The sequence below is a fragment of the Rousettus aegyptiacus genome, unplaced genomic scaffold (genome assembly GCF_014176215.1).
Source record: "Rousettus aegyptiacus isolate mRouAeg1 unplaced genomic scaffold, mRouAeg1.p scaffold_m13_p_1, whole genome shotgun sequence".
NCBI lineage: Eukaryota > Metazoa > Chordata > Mammalia > Chiroptera > Pteropodidae > Rousettus > Rousettus aegyptiacus.
Window position 1 is genome coordinate 66,428,301 of NW_023416284.1, and position 18,947 is coordinate 66,447,247.

The window sequence follows — 18,947 nt, forward strand, 5'->3', positions numbered from 1 at the left end:
TAAGTTCTCTAAAATGTTAGCGAGTCTTCCCCTCCATCTTCAGTCACTTTGCTGTCTCATCCCTACAATGGGGTAATATGCTCAATTTGTTGTTTATGCTCCCTGTATTTTCCCCCATGCTCATTTAAATCAGGAAACCAAGCTTTGTAATTTTTTGAAAGGGGATTTTGGCAAAATGGAAAGCAGACGTCAATTCTAGAGCAATAGAAGTTTCTATTCTTATAGAGGTCAAGGCAGGAAGAGTGTCTATAAGGAGCAGTAAGGTAGGAAATGAAATTCCCGGAATTGAAAAGATGATGATAAGACTTCAGAGGGGAATGGCTAAGTGGTTATGGACTCGCCAAAGATCCCTGGAGCCTGGGCTTGGCCCTGGGGTGAATATAGAAAATGGGCAAATGGGTGGTTGTTAGAGACGGCCTAGAAAAGAGGCCTCCCTAACAATACCTTGGTACTTAAAACTCTGGCACAAGACTGAGTCGTTAAAATCACTAGGTTGGAATTTACTGCACGTCAAAAAATAGGGACTCAAATGAGTCCTCTTTGTCAGTAGAAGCAGCCCTTCTATCCCCATTTGAAGAAATTAACCCTGAGTTGCCTGCGGGAACTCTAATAGCCTCCTGTGAGGTAATGGCCTTGCAAGACAGTGCCAATCCTCCTCAGAACCCACCTCAATTACCCTTTTTTACTTCCAGACCCGTAACTAGACTCATGTTCCAGCAGGCCCCGAAAAACGAGAAACGAAATGTGACCCACGAGGGAATGCACTACAGTCCAAAAGAAATACATAAAGGAAGGAAAGTAAAGTTGGATCAAGCCAAATATTGACAGGAGCCCACAAAACAGAGATTCTGGACTTAACAATGTAGCTGGAGTGGTTAGAAAGGCCTCTAGCAGTTTGGGTGGTTGGCTGGAACATGGACTGAAGAATGATCTACACTAAATGAAGCTGAAATGCCAGACTGTCTTTGTATATGTAGAGGAAGGTATCCAACAGCTTAGGGAGATTGGAATGTCCAAGTAGATTTATGATGTCAGTAAGACCTTCTCACTCACCCTAGGAAGGTCCAGAGGACACATCTTTCACTATGACTACGAGGAATGAGTTTCTGAGGGGAGCCCTGGACTCCTTGAAGAATTCCGTGGTTGTTCTTCTCTGTAGGTCAGTAATCTCTGTGGTAACTGCTATCGCTAAATTGCAATCCTTAGACGCAGTGGGGTAAGTAGATCCTGGGGTGGCAGGGGCCAAATGGTGGCACTTAATTGCCAAAGACAAAATGAGTGTGGCTACCCTAATGGACAGCAGTGTCAAAGCAGTAATCAGAATAGTAGGTTTCACAAAGACCTGAGGTGTTGGCTAGTTGATGGTGTCCATAGAAGTGACATAGATAGGCAGTCAACTAAATTCTTACTTATCCATATAAGCAGAAGAGTTCTAAGCCAGGTGAACCAAAGTCTAACTTTAATCATAAAACAGAGTCACAGCCTCTCAATCAATTCCTGGACTTGAGCTAGTTTACAGACCCAGAACTGCTTGAATGAAGAGGAGGCTGGACCCTCAAAATTTATACCATTATATACTTTCTAAGGTGAAGGATAAGTTGTTGTATCTGGCCCTTCCTACAATCCAAAAGGAGGACTGTTTGGATGTTGGAGGGTACATATTTCTCATTTGGGATTTTGAAGGGTATGTATTTCTCACTCCAGCCCATTTATTGAGTGACCTGAAAAGCTGCCAGTTTGGGGGAAGGGGTGATGAAAGTGTTCTAAAACTGAATTGTAGTGACAGAGGCAAATCTACATATATTTACTAAATATTATCAAACTAAGCAATTATAATGGATGAGTTATATATACGCCAATAGAGCTGTTTTTGTTTGTTTGTTTATTTTAAACTGGACTAATTCTTACATACTTTTGTTTGAAGATTTGAATTCAGACCTATTTCATCAGCTTTAATTTTTCCAATGCGCAAATCATCCTTTTTACTATGAGAACAACTTTGGACAAAATATGGCCACTTCCCTTCATCATTCTGTAATTTATTTTGAAAATACAAAAGCGTATGTTACGTTCTTTTGATTCTTTCTTCTTCAAAATCTTTGCTGCTTGCTATTATTCCACTTGGGAATGGCTCAGTCATTGGGTCAGAACACAAGAATCCACAGTAATCCTGAGTCTATTTCTTTATATAGCATTTTGCTTCTAACTCTATAGCAACAATTATTTGGAGCCATGATTACTGCATTTTAAAGACTGAAAAACCCATTGGAAGACTTTAAATTTCTAATTGTGTTAAATCTTACTCTCATAAATGTAGAGATGAAATTAAGTTAATTGCGAAGCCATTATCTGGAGTGTGTTCTATAAGCCTTCCGGATCCAATGCCGCCCAGGACCTGAGTTCTAGGATCTTGGAAACCCTGAGTAAATCTAACTGGCTCATTTGACCATATTTTGCAGATCCCTCATCCTTGGAAAGTTCTATGAGTGATTTAAAATTTTTTTTTTAATTTTCACAAAATATAAAACTCACATCAAATTATGTTTGTAATCTCTTTCTATATCTATACATTTAAACTTAATTGAACTGCTGATTAAGTTATAACTTCAAATAAGACAGTTGGATGAAATTTGAACCAAACTTTTAGTTTGTGCGATGAAATTTGGAATGAATACACAATTCTCGGAAGAGTTGCCCAAATTTAGTAGGCGAAAACCCATGACTCTATTTACAAATAGTGGGTTTTAGATGAAATACAACTTTTACACCAAGATAATGGTTATTTCTCCAACAAAAATAACAATAGTTATATACTTAAATTTGTTTTTATTAAGAGATCACCAATTCCTCCCAGCTACTGTCAGCACTGCTTCTCTTGAAAAGAAAGTGTCTGCCACTGAGCTTTTGTTCAGATTATTTTGGTCAAATCTCTCTGAGAGTCTAGGTGGCTAAAAAGTTATCTCCCAGTAGAAACTTATCAGATCTACAAGAGTAAAAAGTCATAAAATAAAATAATCTCAGAGGTCAAAGAGAGCACTCTCCTAACTCAGGAATTGTTCCTATAATTTCCCTGGTGTTTATCTATCTAATTCCAGGAAATCATGATGCTCAAAGTTTAGAATTTTATATGCCAGTCATTATTTTTTTCTATTTTATTTAGCCATTTGTATACTATATCAGTTCTAACTGTATTTAAGTTAGATGACTGGACTTCAGAACTTGGGGAGAATTATACCAAAAATTAAAAGTAAACATCATGAATTTAAGCGCCAGAAAGAAAATGGTTCCCTCCTTCCTCCTGGGGTCATCCCATTTATGACCCGCCAGTCGCTTCATTTTATAAACTTCAAATACTCTCCACAGGTGCCACCTTTTGCCCAAGGGAGGGCAGAAGAGCATGCAGAGGTCTGCAGTTTCCATTTCAGGTTTATGGTTTTTATTTTTGTGAAACAATCATAGAAAGATGCTTCCTCTACCCAGCTTGGTGCATTTAAATTGTGAGTCATTATACAAGATGTAAAAGGAATTCCCAAAGCTATACACATATATCCTTTGGGGTTTTTATTATTATTATTATTAAATGAGGTCTCATGCATCACAAAATAACACGTACAGATTGTGTAACAAAAATTTGTAAGCCTTTCAAAGAAGGACTTAGCGTGATTATCTACCGTAAGCATCATCTTGCCAAACAGTTATTACTCATGGGGCTGAGGGTGCCTTGTATTCTTTCTAAACATAGATCTTTCCATGAAAAAGCACAATATGTTATTGCCGTATGAGGTAAAACTATAAAAGAAGTTATTTTTATCTACAGGTGGTTAAATTTGTATTCTGAATGGAACCAACTGAATAGTTTACCAAAGAACAAACAAAAAAAAAAGGAACTGAGACATCTGGAAAATCACTCTGATTTTTTTTCCTTCGGTTTACGTTTCTGAAACACCGTTTCCTATTACATAAAACCGTATTCTCTAACCAATTATTTCTGAAAATAAATGTCCCCAGCTTGTAGAAGGTGGTGACAGTAAATTCGAGATACAAAAACAAAAGGAAAATAAGGTGAGAGAGAGAGAGAGAGAACGAGATCATATCATTCACAGACTAAGCAGCTGAATCTAAAGCATTCCTTTTTAAAATGATATTTCTGTCCTAGGCTCCATATTGAAAGGCAGAGTGGTGTTTTGAAGGAGCCAGATGTATAATTAGAAGGATCTAATGGAAAAGATGGGTGTGGGAACAGTAGCTCTCCATCACTTACCAACCGCTCTCTAGCATGATACTTAATTACTAGCAAGTCAGTTTCATCATCTGTAAAGTGGGAATGATGGTACGCACCTCATCGAATAGGATTAAATGAGATGTGTGAGTAAAGACCTTAGCGTATTGCCTGCCACCCAACATACACCACAAGGATTAGCAAGTAGAATCCTCACATTTAGATTTACACAAGATTTTGAGGAAGCAGGGGCTGGGAACAGCGAAAAGAACAAAGAAAAATAAGAAGTGAAAGGACAAGAACACCAGAAGAGGGGAGTTTTGCCCAGTGACCTGTCCAGCTATTGAGGTCCTCTAAGTTTTACAGCATTAAATACCACATCTTTCCATCCTGGTAATTCTGAAATCACACCCCAGTTATTTTCTCACCAAATATACTTGTAAGGTGATTTGTCCTAAGCTCGTGTTTTTCATAAGTTGAGCTGAAACACTGAAATGTTGAAAGTCCCAAGGGCAAAGCCAGAAAGGAAACCTACAACTTTACTGTAGTCATTCTGCTGCTCTCTTCATGAGCACCAAAAAATGAATCTAATTGTCATTTTTTTTTCTTAAAAAACATCTTATATATGAATTGAGGTGAAAATCAACAATATTCATTGTGATACTGTAAACAGGTTAAAATTGTATATCGTAAGAACTAGAACAGCACATGGACAAATAAAAATTTTATTTTGGGATAAAATTATATGAGATATTTGTGTGGATTTTCATTACTTAAAATTTTTAGAATTAAAAACTATGCTGCTACCCATGCATTGATCTTAGCACAGTCAATATTATTCTTTCCTTTTTTTCTTTCTGTCTCTCTAAATGCTAAACGCTGAAATCACTGGATAATATGTGAAGCCTTTCTTTAGTAGGCCTACCTTCCTAGAAGGTTCCTTCCCATCTAGTTCCATGATACATGGATATTCCCGAGAGATGATTTTCTAGTAATTGCGGCTCATTCCTAGCAAAATTACTTACCAAAGACCAAAAACAAAACAAAACAAAACAAAACAAAACAAAAAACCCAAGAAGAAAGTCAAACCATTGAGTGCTGATTGCAAAGCACATGGTTTTTAAATCTTAAAGACAGATCCTTGGGACCAGCAGTCCGAAAGTTTGAGCATCCTTGTCCTGAATGCTTGGCTTACCTTAGAAGTACTGTAGTCCTAAATTACTAGATAATCCAGAGGTGGAAGGGGCCTCTTAGAATGATGTCAATTATCAACATAAAACCCAAAAGATGACAATGCTTTCTCCTTAATCTCACCCTCATGCAAAGCAGGATAAAAGCACTGTGTGACCATCAGACCATCATCCTGCCTGAAACACATGCAAGAGAAGAAAGAAAAAGTAAATGAGACAAGTGAAGGTGAAGAGAAAGGACCAGAAAGGACTTTGCCATGCCTGAGTCCGAGAAGTTCTTTTGACAGCTGAGGCAGCTGAATGAAGGAAAGACAAGCTGTGCTTTGAGTGGGAAGCACTCTGTACTACTGGCAATTCTATACAAGTCTGATGCCTCTCAGGCAAAGCATAATGGGCTGCCCATGGCTGGGACAATCCGTTCTTCCCTTCGAGAGAGGTAATAGCATTCCTATTTCTTGATGAGATCCATAATCTCACACTCCCTAGGACTGCCATTGCGAAATTTCCTACAGTGCATTCTTATTCCTAGAGGAAACACTCCATGAGTTTGTGAGTAGTTTTCAAATGGCAAATAAGATCTTTTTCTATTTCTCAGATTCATATGATTATATATCAAGAATGATCATATAACAAAGAGTTGGCTTTTAGCCAGTTTGATTTGACAAGAAGCTTGAGGATTTTCAAACACATGATATATGGGCTTTGATTCACAGTGTCTTAAAAACTGTACACTTTAACAGACATACACACATAGCATGCAAATGCCTCATAAGCGTCATGTTTTTCTAACCATCTTGGTCTGCTGCCCCACTTCCTGCCTTCGTGAACAGGATGTGACCCAACAGGATGCAGCTCTCCCTTGTTTTTCATTTTACGTTTCTAAAAACCTGATGTCTGGGATTGATGACTTGATCATTGACCTCTGGTGACCATGGCCAACAAGAGGAAAATACATATTCTAATAATCTGAGACTCGAAGACTATTGGGCTTTTGGTTCTTTCCCTGGATGACTCCTCTCCCAAAGTAAGTGGAGAACAGCTAAAAACTAAACAGTTGTTCCATTATTGGACTGAATCCATAAGTACTCTGCTACACCTCTCCCTGAAGGGTGAACATTTTACACTGCAGGAAAAGATGGCAGGCGCCAGGAGTGAACTCGTACCACCAACCATACCCCAGGCCCCTGAGTGGACCCTCAACTTGATCATCTGAGATCTCAAGCACTTGCTCAGCTGGCTGTATGGAGGGGGTTTGATCCTGGCCACCAGAGCTAGCTCCTTCTAAAGGATAGTCATGTACTTGGTTTTTATAGATGAGTTAACTGAGGAATAGAAAGGTTAAGAAACTTGCTCAAGGATGAAGCTTTTCCTACTACAGTAAACTTCTTACGGAGTCATAGTAGAGGAACCTGGAGACTTGGGAATTGCCAATATGGCCAAGAGTAGACTAAAGACAGATGCCATGAGAGGGCATGGATGACCCTCTACAACTTCAACCACAGTTCCTTTTAGTTACTTGGAATCTGTTCACATCTCTCTCCCGTGCCAGCCCTCATGAGGACAACTGCTGTAGACACACTACTCTGCTGTCTTAGCTACTCCAGGACAGTCCTGTGGCCAGAAGCTGTTCCTAGTGGCCCTCTGAGAGCCTCTCTTGAATAAAGAAACAGCATCAAAGATGTAAAGTAACCTCTGTCTCACTGAAAAGGACACGATTATCCACTCTGACACAATTAGAGGACAGAACATGGGTTTGGGGAACAGACAGAAGGGAGCTAGGAACTCTTGGGGGAGATACATTCAATTCGGGGTCCCAGAAGGCCACTTAGGTGCACTATACAGTAAATGATTGGAACTCTCTATCTGGTGAAATTCTGAAATACTAAATAGCACCTCGGTTCTCCCACAACGTGATTTTATTCATGAAAATCTAAACTGTCTCCCATGGGTTTCAATGCCTTAATTCACCATAAATCAGACTTAAGTATGCATAACTATGATTTGTATAGATGACAGCTGATAAGCCAAAATCAGAACCCTTCTTTAACTCCATACTTAAAATGGAGTTAAATCATACCTTTGGATGGCTATGATATTTTAAAAATATATCATGTTTAAAGGGTAAACAGAGGAAATTCAAATCCAGTTAAGAGTTCCTAAATTTTCTGGTTGCTTTTTGATGTAAATAATAAAAATTGTCATAAATGAGCTATATTATGAGGATATTGGAAACATAGCCTTTTAGTGGTTTTAGTTCTATATTTGTATGATTATGAAATTATCACTCTCTTCCTGGTGTGATAGTTACTTGCACGCATAGGTTAAAGTACCTATTACATGTTGAATCGTCTAACCCCACAGGTCTGGCACCATACTATACTTTGCACATAGTAGACTTGCAAAAAATGTTAGAGGACTTAAATTTAAATAAAGAGCATCCCTTGGGAATGACATGCTTATTAAGTCAGAACTCTTACAATTGAACAAAAAATTTTAGAGAGTTAATGATATTTGTTTGTTTAAATGTCTGTCGGGTAAATTTAAAAATAAATATCAAATTCAAAGGAACATCAAACTAAAAGTAGTTTTATAAAGTGACAATATAGATATGTCATAAACAACACTGTCACACAAATCTTTAATTTACTATCTACAGCATTTGTTCTCAGCTTTGCTCACAAATGTTGATATCTGGGCCCAATCTCTAGAAATTATTTGGTCTGGCAATTAATTAAAGGATTTTTAAAAAGTTCTAACATGCACTGAAAGATGAGAAACAATAAACTATAGTTTACTTTCTCCAAGAACATGATTTTCCAAAATATTTGGCCTCTCAAGTAATTAAAATGTTAAGATAAAAGCAATGACTTGTCATTTTCTGAAGTTATCAGGCAGGCAAATACTAAAAGAATGTTAATATTCAAGCACTGAAGTAGTGATTTTTTCAAACTGTGATTTACTGTCCATTTGTGGATTATGTAATTAATGGGCCATATGTGACATTTAAGAAAACATTAAAAAGGAAAGTAAAAGGAGAGGAAAGGAGAGAAAAAGAGGTCATTGCATCATCAGGAAAGTAGTAGACTTTGTTTAATGTGTGTATATTGAATTGCTATATAATATGTATTTATTATAGCAAGTCGAGGTGCAAAAGTCTGAAAAACACTCTAGAATGTAGAGAAAAACACTCTTCTGGGGTTGGCTCCATAGTGTAGTGGTTAGCATGTCCACTTTACACGCAGAAGGTCCTAAGTTCACGAGTTCATGCCCCAGGTGGAGCCACGGACTATAACCGGGGTTCACCAGGACCCCCTGGGTGCACCAGTCCACCCCGCCCCCAGATGCACTGGAGGTGACAGGCGACAGGCCCTGGGTGAGACAGGCCCCAGGTGCACTCCGTGAGCCTGTGGGATAAGACGCTTAGCCTTCAGAGATCTAGTTCTTAAGGGGAAAAGGCAACATCCATAGGTCAGGGGTGAAAGTGGGGGGCGGGAATTAAAGAGGGGGGAGGGGGAAATAAACGCTCTCCTGTCCCACTAGAGGGAATTTAAATGGCACAACTTTTCTTGAGGGTCTTTTGGCAACGGGCATTTAAAGCCTGAATAATCTTCACCTTGACCCAAATGCTCCTTTTCTAAGAATTTATCCTAATGAAGTCATCTCTCAAATGCACATTTGCATGTAAGGATGTGCATTCTGTTGCTGTTTACAATAGTGAAAAAATTTAACTATCCAACCATATGGGTTATGGTTAAATACATTATGAGATACCCATGAAATAAAACATGATGTAACCATTAAAAATACTAAAGTAGATTTATCTCTATTACCTTGGAATGATGTTCAGATACTACATTAAAAAGAAAAAGCAGGTTATAAGACAGTGATGCATAATCCCACTTTGGTAAATATGTATTTATAAATATATTGAAGCCATAGAGAGAGAAGTTAAGTGCCCAGACTCAGAGCCAGAACGTCTGGGTTGCAAGTCCTGGCTCTTAATTTCCCAGCTTCATGGTCTTAGACAAGAAGCTGAACTTCGTCGACACAATGGGGATAAGTAGTGTACATACTTCAGAAGGTTGCTGTGAGATTAATTTAGTTAACATGTAAAATTCTCTAGGCAGTGCCAAGCACTTGGTAATCACTCAAGAAATGTTAGCTCTATGTAGACCAGAAAGAATGAGAAATTTCACATAATAAGTCCCAACTAACAACAGTGGTCATCCTCTAAGTGCTGGGGTTCCTAATGAATTTTAGTTGTCAACTTATACATTTTGTATGCTTAAACTTTATAATCAGAAAAGACAATACACGACATGAAAATTAAAAGTACACAATTCTATCTTCAGGTTCTAAAATGTCTTTAATTTGATGTCTTTAGGCTAAAAAATAAAAATTCTAAAATACGAATGACAGTAATGTTTTAATTGGATTTTGCTGACTGCTTTAAAAAGATAAGGTTTGAGGATTTTTTCCCCCCCTCCCAATCAGGCGATGAATTCTGCTCTGGAATTCCATTTCCCTGGTTTTGGAATTTTTGTAACTTCTGCGACTGGTACAAAGAATCTGCTCCCCCACCTTCTTCTCTAAAGGTGTTCTGCTTTCTTTCATTTTATCAGTCCAAGAGAAAAGCCACTGACAGAAAGCTAGATTAACTGGCCCCATCATGCAGACCCCAAGGCTCCTCCCCTATCCCAAAGGCAACTGCATTTCTGATGAAAAAGTGATGACATCCTATCTAAAGAAAACAGTTCAAACCGAACCGTCCTTTGTGTTTATCCAAGGGTTGTGAATAGCGACCTTAAATGGCTTCGTGTGTGGGTGGGGGAATTCATTGTTAAAGAAAACCAGGGATTACAGAAACACATGGAAAAATGTATTTAAAAATCATCCACTGTTTCTCCACTCAAAATCCATTATTAACATGCTGATATATTTCCTTCCAGTCTTTTTCTTTATAGATTATCATAATTTACTGTAGTCATATTACAGATACAAGTAATTTGCTTTCCCCTTTGATATTACATCATGTATGTTTACCATTTTATCATATAATTTTCGAAAACATTATTTTAATGACTGCACAAACTTTTTCTGAGTAAAAAATTTACCATTTTACTTTTAAAGGACATTAGGATTTTTTTTTTTAATTTCAGCTATTATAAATAGTACTAAAAAAATTTCGTGAATGAGCTTTCTATGTATGTAAAATTGTTTCAGCTTTTTCATGTGTAAAGTCAAATATGAAATTACCGCGTCAAAGGTAATGAGCATTTTAAGTCTAAGGGTCAGTATTGGCATATCACAACTTACCTCGTCTATTGTCCTGCATTGGTGCTGGCGTCATAAATTGATACAACTGTTTAAGAAGGCACTGCTAAGATAGATTATTAATTTATATGCTGCCTTATTCTAAAAAGAATTTGAAACAGTACACAAAAGTAAACACAGCTAAAAATATAGTTTTAAAAGTGGGAAAGTTAGGGTGAAGGGAGGAAAGAAGTAACAACTAGCATCTACTGAATACTTATGTGTATCGGGCATTGTCTTAACTCCATCATATACGATCTCATTTAATTCCCATGACAAAGTGGAAGGTATCATTATGCCCATTTTACACGTAAGAAAACAGAGTCCTAGAAAAATAGTAACTTACTTAATCTCACAAAACCAGTAAGGGACAGAGTAGAAAATCAAACTTCAGAATTTGAGCTCTTAATGATTATGCTGTACGTCATCTGGGGGCTACGCTGAGGTATCTTTTTAGGAGTGAGCCACAATAAAAGTCTACTTTCTAGTGGTCTATGCAAAGAGGGAGACAGGAGATATTAGAAGATGCATGGTGTTGAAAATATAATCACAAACCAATTTCTTCTAAGTGTGAGCATATCTATTATATCTCGCCTTCTCCATCATTTTATTTTAAAATGTATATATTTAAAATATTTAGTGCTCGCTTCCGCAGCATATTTACTAAAATTGGAACGATACAGAGAAGGTTAGCATGACCCTGCACAAGGATGACATGCAAATTCACAAAGCATTTCATATTTTTTTTAAAGAAGATTTAGGGCAATTGAATATAAAACACGCTCTACCAACATATAGAAAGTGTTCATGGAGGAGACCATAATTAAAACAAATAAAAACAAACTAGCAAAAAACATGTTTATATAAGTGAATGCTGTATCACTGTTATTTTCATTTTCATAGTAGGAGCTGGCATTTTTCCATATGTGTCTTTATTTCTGTGTTTGTGTGTCTTCCTTGGTGAATTCATCACTTCTTTCCTTTTACCATTTTTCTACTGCTTTCTCCTACAATCTTTATGATCATACCTTAGAATAAAGATACTAAGCTTTTTTAGAAACTCTTTGCAGCAAATATAACCATCTCCTATTTAATTTTGCATTCAAATTATTTTACATTAACTTATGTTCTGTAGTCAAGAATTTTCCATTATGGTTTTCTTCCTATTACTTGGAAGACTGTCCTTTATCTTCTAGAAATTTGACACATTTTAAAACTTATATCTGAAGACTAAGGGGGAAGATGACAGACTAGGTAAAAGCAGGGTTCATCTCCTTCCAGGACCACACTGAAATTACAACCAAATTATAAAATCATCAATGCGGAGGATCACCTGAGTCCACCTGATCATAACACCAATGTCTGATAATATAAAGGAGCCACATAGAAGCCGGTAGGAGGGGCAAAGTCTCAAATCAAGCTGGACCCACACCCGCGGGTGGTGGAGCATCACAGGGAGGGAGAGCGAGGCTGCAAAGGCTCTCCTGAAGGAGAGGGGCTCCTGGTTACATCTGAGGGTTCTCCAGCCCAGGGAAGAGGAGATTCTAATAACTCTGACTGTAGAAACTAGAGGGGATTCCAGCCGTCCGGGTGAGATGGACGGTGACTGAGCCCCTAGACATCCCTTTGAAGGACCTGTGCAAAGGTTTTCTGACCTGTGGACACTCACCCAGGACATTGGCAGTGGGTCTGAGGCTCACGGGGATTCATTCTGAAAAAGTCTTCATTACCTGGAGTCAGAAAGACGGCTGAAAAGGCAGCCACCGTTGTGCCTTAGTCTGGCTCCCCTACAGACCATGCCAGTTTGATTGTGCAGACCCCTCCCACAGAGCCATTAGGAGATGCTAGTTTGAGGGGATCAGCCCGCTCCGTCAAACCTGCAGACTGCCGGGGGTAGACGTTTATGATTGGCTGCCAAGCCTTGAGGGGAGTGATTCAGAGTGAAACTCACAGCTGGGCAGCCATTGCTGTGAGCGGTGGTTCTAATCCCAGCAACAGCAGCTAATGCTGTGAGCCCCATCTCAGAGATAAGGTCAGGCAGATCGCTGCTGCCTACACGAACTTGGGCAGATATCAGGGCTTGTGGGCCAGTCCTACATAACAGTAGGTCTTGCTGTGACCTGGGTCTTATGCGGGATCTCAGAACAGTTACCAAATTTGCAGCAAGACTGAGGCTGTATTGATCTGACTACCACTATCTCTCTGAGACCCCGCCCCACACAACCTGCAGACTGCCTGGGGCACCGTTATTGGCTTGCTGCCAAGCTCTGCTCAGGTGATTCAAGACCAAGTGTTCACAGCTGGGCAGCCATTGTTGTGACTGGCCTTTCCAAACACAGCAAAAGCTGCGCGCCCTGTAAGCTACATTTCAATTCCCAGCAGGCGACCAGTGCTATGAGCAGCATTTCAACAGAAAGCATGGCAGAGTGAGAGATGTCCCTAGATCTCTCCCCTCAAAACAACAATAAGCTGAACATCTAAAATTCAACAACAACAAAAAGCACCCAAACTGCACACCAGCACGACTGAGCTTGGGATCTGCACATAAGAGCTACCACAGGACTTTAAGGCACGAATCCAAGAGGCTTAGACGCCACCTACTGGGCACCAAAAGAAAAGAGCCTTCTTTGCAACACACTACAGACAGACCTCTGCATAATAAACCTTCTTTCTGGAAGACAGCATAATACACTTCCGCTAATGCCCAGGAGGAGAAATAGTCTATTAAACACCACGAACAACCAAGGTGACAAGGCATCTCAGAAAGAAAGAGAAAAATCTCCAGAGAATAAGCTTACAGACATAGAAATATGTGACTTAAATGACAGGGAATTTAGGATGGTACTTCTGAAAAAACTCAATGAGATAGAAAACAAATCATATGGACAATTTCAGGAATTGAAAAAACAACTAGATGAACAGAGCAAGAAGACTAAAATCCTCGAAAAGAACCAAATAGAACTTCTAGAGATGAAGAACACGCTGCAAGAGTTGAAAAGTGAAATAGCAAGCTTGGGACATAGAGTTGACCAAATGGAGGAAAGAATCAGTAATATCAAAGACAGAAATCTAGAAGGGCATCAGAAGGAAGAAGAGAGAAACTGAAGAATGAAAAATAATGAAAGAGAAATACAAGAACTAGCTGATATCATTAGGAGAGGAAACATAAGAATAATGGGCATTATCAAATTTGAGGAAAAAGAGCAGAGACTAGAAAGCATTTTTAGACAAATAGTTGACAAAAACTTCCCAAATCTAAGGAATGAACTGGAGCTTGGAATTCAAGAGGTCAATAGAACATCCAATTACCTCAACACAAAAAGGCCTTCACCAAAATACATTGTATTAAAGTTATCAAAAATCAATGACAAAGACAGATTTCTCAGGGCAGCCTGGGAGAAGAAAATAATACATATAAAGGTAAACCCATTAGATTATCATTGGATTTCTTAGTGCAACCCTTATAAGTCAGAAAGGAATGGAATCAAATATTTAAACTGTTACATGAAAGGAACTACCAACCTAGAATAATGTATCCAGCTAAGCTCTCCTTTAGATATGAAGGAGAAATTAAGATCTTTCCAGATACAAAAATTGAGGGAATTCCCCACTACAAGTCCTACACTACAGGAAATACTGAAAGGGACCAGCTTACCTAAAACAAAATAACAACAACAAAAATACATAATTAGGAGTAAAGTGACTATCAGGCAAATTGAAGCAGAGGAGTGCAACCCTTACTAAGAACAGGGGATTATAGCTTAAATAATAAGAAGCGAATTGTTATAACAAGATAGTAATGAACATTCAGCATACATAGGGACAAATTAAGACAATCACTAAAAAGGGGAGGATTCAAAGCTCCAAATTTTCAAAGGGGAATGGAGATAAGGCACGCACAGAAGAAAATGCATGAATGTATATATATATGCTATCTTTTTCATATTTGTAATGGTAACCATATGCCAAAGATTTAGAGCTGAAGTATATAACATAAAACAAGAAGAACCAGAGGCAAAACCTACAAAAGCCAACCAAAATAAAGAAAACAGAAACACAAGGACAAAGAAGCAATGAAAATACCTAGCTACCAGAAAGCAAAAGATAAAATGTCTATAAGAAGACTTCATATTTCAAGAATCACCCTAAATGTAAATGGACTGAGCTCACCAATAAAAAGGCACAGAGTTGCAGAATAGATCATAAAACAAAACCCAACCATATGTTGCCTCCAGGAGATACGTCTCAGCTCTAAAGACAAATATAGACTCAAAGTGAAAGGGTAGAAAATGATATTTCAAGCAAATGGCACTTGGAGAAAAATGGGAGTACTGGTACGAATACAGACCAAATAGACTTCAAAATAAAAAAGGTAAAGAAAGATGCTGAGGGACACTTCATAACGATAAAGAAAATCATGTACCAAGAAGACATAACACTTATTAATATCTATGCTCCCAATCAGGGAACCCCAAAATATGTAAAGCAATTACTAACAGATCTAAAGAGAGAAACAGACCAAAACACCATCGTAATAGTGAATCTAATTATCTCACTGTCAGATATGGACAGATCATCCAAACAGAAAATCAAAAGGAAATAACATCCTTAAATGACACATCAGACCAACTGGACATAATTGATATTTACAGAGCCTTCCATCCCAAAACAGCTGCTTATACATTCTTCTCTAGTGCACATGGAACATTCTCAAGAATCGATCACATAATGGGACACAAAGATAGCCTCAATAAATATAAGAGGGTTGAAATCATACCAACCATATTCTCTGATCATAATGCTTTGAAACTAGAGATCAACTGCAAAAAGAAAGCAGGAAGAACCACAAATACATGGAGATTAAAAAACATGCTACTGAAGAATAACTGGGTCTGAGAAGAAATAAAAAAGACAGATTGAGAGATACATAGAAATGAATGACAATGATAGTACAACATATCAAAACCTTTGGGACATGGCAAAAGCGATCATAAGAGGAAAGTTCATATCATTACAGATCTATCTCCAAAAACAAGAACGAGCCCAAATAAATAACCTAATGCTTCATCTTAAAAAACTAGAAAAGGAAGAACAAATGAAGCCTAAAGTCAGCAGAAGGAAAGAAGTCATCAAAATTAGAGCAAAAATAAATAATATTGAAAACAAAACAAAACAAAAACAATAGAAAAAATAAGTGCAACAAAGAACTGGTTCTTTGAAAAAGTTAATAAAATTGACAAACATCCTGGTCAGAGTCACTTAAGAAAAAGAAGAAAGGACACAAATAAACAAAATCAGGGATGAAAGAGGAGAAATTATGACATATCGCAGAAATACAAAAGATCATACAAGAATACTATGAAAAAGTATATAATAACAAATTTAATAACCTAGAAGAAATGGACCTGTATTTAGAAAAATTTAGTCTTCTTAGACTGAATCAAGAACTGGAAAATCTAAATAGACTAATCAGCAGTATGGAAATTGAAATAATCATCAAAAAACTTCCAAAAAGTAAATGTCCAGGACCAGATGGCTTTACCAGTGAATTCTACCAAACATTCAAAGAAGATTTAATACCAATTCTTCTCAAATCCTTTCAAAAATTCAAAGAGGAAGCAATACTTCCCAACTCATTTCATGAGGTCAATATTACTCTGATACCAAAACCTGGTAAAGATAAATCAAAGAAGAAAACTACAGACCAATATCTCTCATGAACACAGATGCAAAAATCTTAAAGATACAAGGAACTGAATAGAGCAACATATTAAAAAGATTATACACCCTGATCAAGTAGGCTTCATCTCAGGGGCACAGGGATGGTTCAATATATGCAAATCAATTAATATGATACACCACATAAACAAATTAAAAAATAGGAATCATATGATCATATCATTAGATGTTGAAAAAGCCTTCGACAAAATACAGCATCCATTTAGGATCAAAACACTTCACAAAATCAGTATATAAGGAAAGTAACTTAATATAATAAAGGTCATTTATGACAAACCCTCAGCCAACATTATACTTAATGGTGAAAAACTAAAAACCTTCCCTCTAAGATCAAGAACAAGGCAAGGCTGTCCACTATTGTTACTCTTATTCAAAATAACATTGGAGGTCCTAGTGAGTGCAATCGGACAAGAGAAAGATATAAAATGCATCCAAATAGGAAACAAAGAAGTCAAACTGTCATTATTTGCGGATGACATGACCCTCTATATAGAAAACCCTAAAGACTCCACAGGAACACTACTAGAAACTATAAGCAAAGACAGTAAAGTCTCTGGATACAAAATCAACATTCAAAAATCCATAGCATTCCTATACTCTAACAACAAAGTGTCCGAAAAAGAAGTGGAAAAAACAATTCCTTTTGCAATTGCAACAAAAAGAATAAAATACCTAGGAATAAATTTAACGAAACATGTGAAGGACCTATATAATAAAAACTACCAGACCCTATTAAAGGAAATCGAAGAAGATACAAAGAAATGGAAAGATATTTCGTGTTCTTGGATTAGAAGAATCAACGTAGTTAAAATGATCATATTACCTAAAGCATTATACAGATTTAATGCAATCACCATCAAAATCTCATTGGCTTTTTAAAAAGAAATAGAACAAAAAATCATCAAATTTGTATGGAAGCACAAAGACCCTGAATTGCCAAAGCCATCCTGAGATAAAAGAACGAGGCTGGAGGCATCACCCTGTCTGACTTCAAATTATATTATAAAGTGACAGTAACCAAAACAACATGGTATTGGCAGAAAAACAGATACACTGACCAGTTGAACAGAATCGAGAGTCCAGAAGTAAACCTGTATTTATATGGGCAAATAATTTTCGACAAAAAAACCAAAAACATACAGTAGAGAAAGGAAAGCCTCTTCAATAAAGGTGCTGGGAAAACTGGAAAGCCACCTGCAAAGACTGAAATCAGACTGTTGTCTATCACCACACACCAAAATGTACTCAAAATCGATTAAGGACCTGAATACAAGACCTGAAACCATAAATTACATAGAAGACAACATAGGAACTGAAGTCATGGACCTTGGACTTAAAGAGGACTTTATGAATATGACCTCAAAGGCAAAGAAAGTAAAAGCAAAAATAAATAAATGGGACTACGTCAAACTCAAAAGCTTCTGCTCAGCAAAAGAAACTGTCAGCAAAGTAAAGAGACAACCATCTGAATGGGAAAATATAATTGCAAGCAACACTTCCAATAAAGGCCTAATATCCAAAATATACAAAGAACTCATACAACTCAATAACGACAAAAAAAATAAACGATCCAATCAAAAAATGGCCAGAGGCTATGAACAGACAATTCTCTGTACAAATGGCCAACAAACATATGAAAAGATGTTCAACATCGCTAGCTATTAGATAAATATAACTCAAAACCACAATGAGATACCCTCTCATACCTGTTAGAATGGCTATAATCAACAGGACAAGCAATTACAAATGTTGGAGAAGATGCGCAGAAAAAGGAACCCCTATACACTGCTGGTGGGACTGCAAATTTGTACAGCCACTATGGAAAACAGTATGGAGGTGCCTCAAAAAACTAAGGATTGATCTACCGTATGATCCAGCAATCCCTCTACTGGGCATTTACCTCCAAAGACTTAAAAAATCATATCCATAAAGATATTTGCACACCAATGTTCATAGCAGCATTATTCACAGTGTCCTACGATAGACGATTGGCTAAAAAAGCTGTGGTACATATATACGATGGAATAATTCTCAGCCATAAGAGATGAAATATAGCCTTTTGCGGCAACATGGATAGAACTCGAGATAATCATGCTAGGCAAAATAAGCTAGATAGAAAAAGTTGAAAGTCACATGATATCACTTATATGTGAGATATAAACCTAAAAGCAACAAATGAACAGGACAAACAAACAGAGACTCATGGACATGAACTATAGACTAGTGGTTACCAGAGAACTATAAAATAGTGGTTACTAGTGGGGTGAGGGAGGATGGGAGAGGTAGATAAGGTACATGGGCTCAAATATAGGTGGGTAGGGGGAGGGTGAAGTGGGTAAAGGGGATCAGATATATAGTACCTGAAGGAAACTAGGCTTTGGGTGGTAAACACACAATAGAATATACAGATGTTAAATTCTAATGAACACCTGAAAATTATATAATTGTATTAACCAATGTTACCCCTAATAAACTTAATTAAAAAA

The 18,947-nt window shown here is 37.5% G+C and overlaps 1 long non-coding RNA gene and 1 other non-coding gene across 7 annotated transcripts in view; both read left to right on the forward strand.

The window, feature by feature from the left end:
* LOC107514297 overlaps nt 1-9,755 on the forward strand; it is a 79,476-nt gene extending 69,721 nt beyond the window's left edge. For 3 of the 6 annotated variants that reach the window (XR_004955653.1, XR_001597736.2, XR_004955654.1), the window contains exon 5: nt 721-3,419. This is a non-coding gene — a long non-coding RNA (uncharacterized LOC107514297). Of the gene's footprint in view, nt 1-720; nt 3,420-5,548 lie in introns of those variants that run through there. The other 3 variants (XR_004955648.1, XR_004955652.1, XR_004955647.1) reach the window with 3 other exon arrangements.
* Nucleotides 9,756-11,361: 1,606 nt separating this feature from the next.
* LOC118606395 lies at nt 11,362-11,467 on the forward strand. Its single transcript, XR_004952345.1, has one exon. It is a non-coding gene; the product is annotated as a U6 spliceosomal RNA (small nuclear RNA).
* Nucleotides 11,468-18,947: the final 7,480 nt, after the last annotated feature.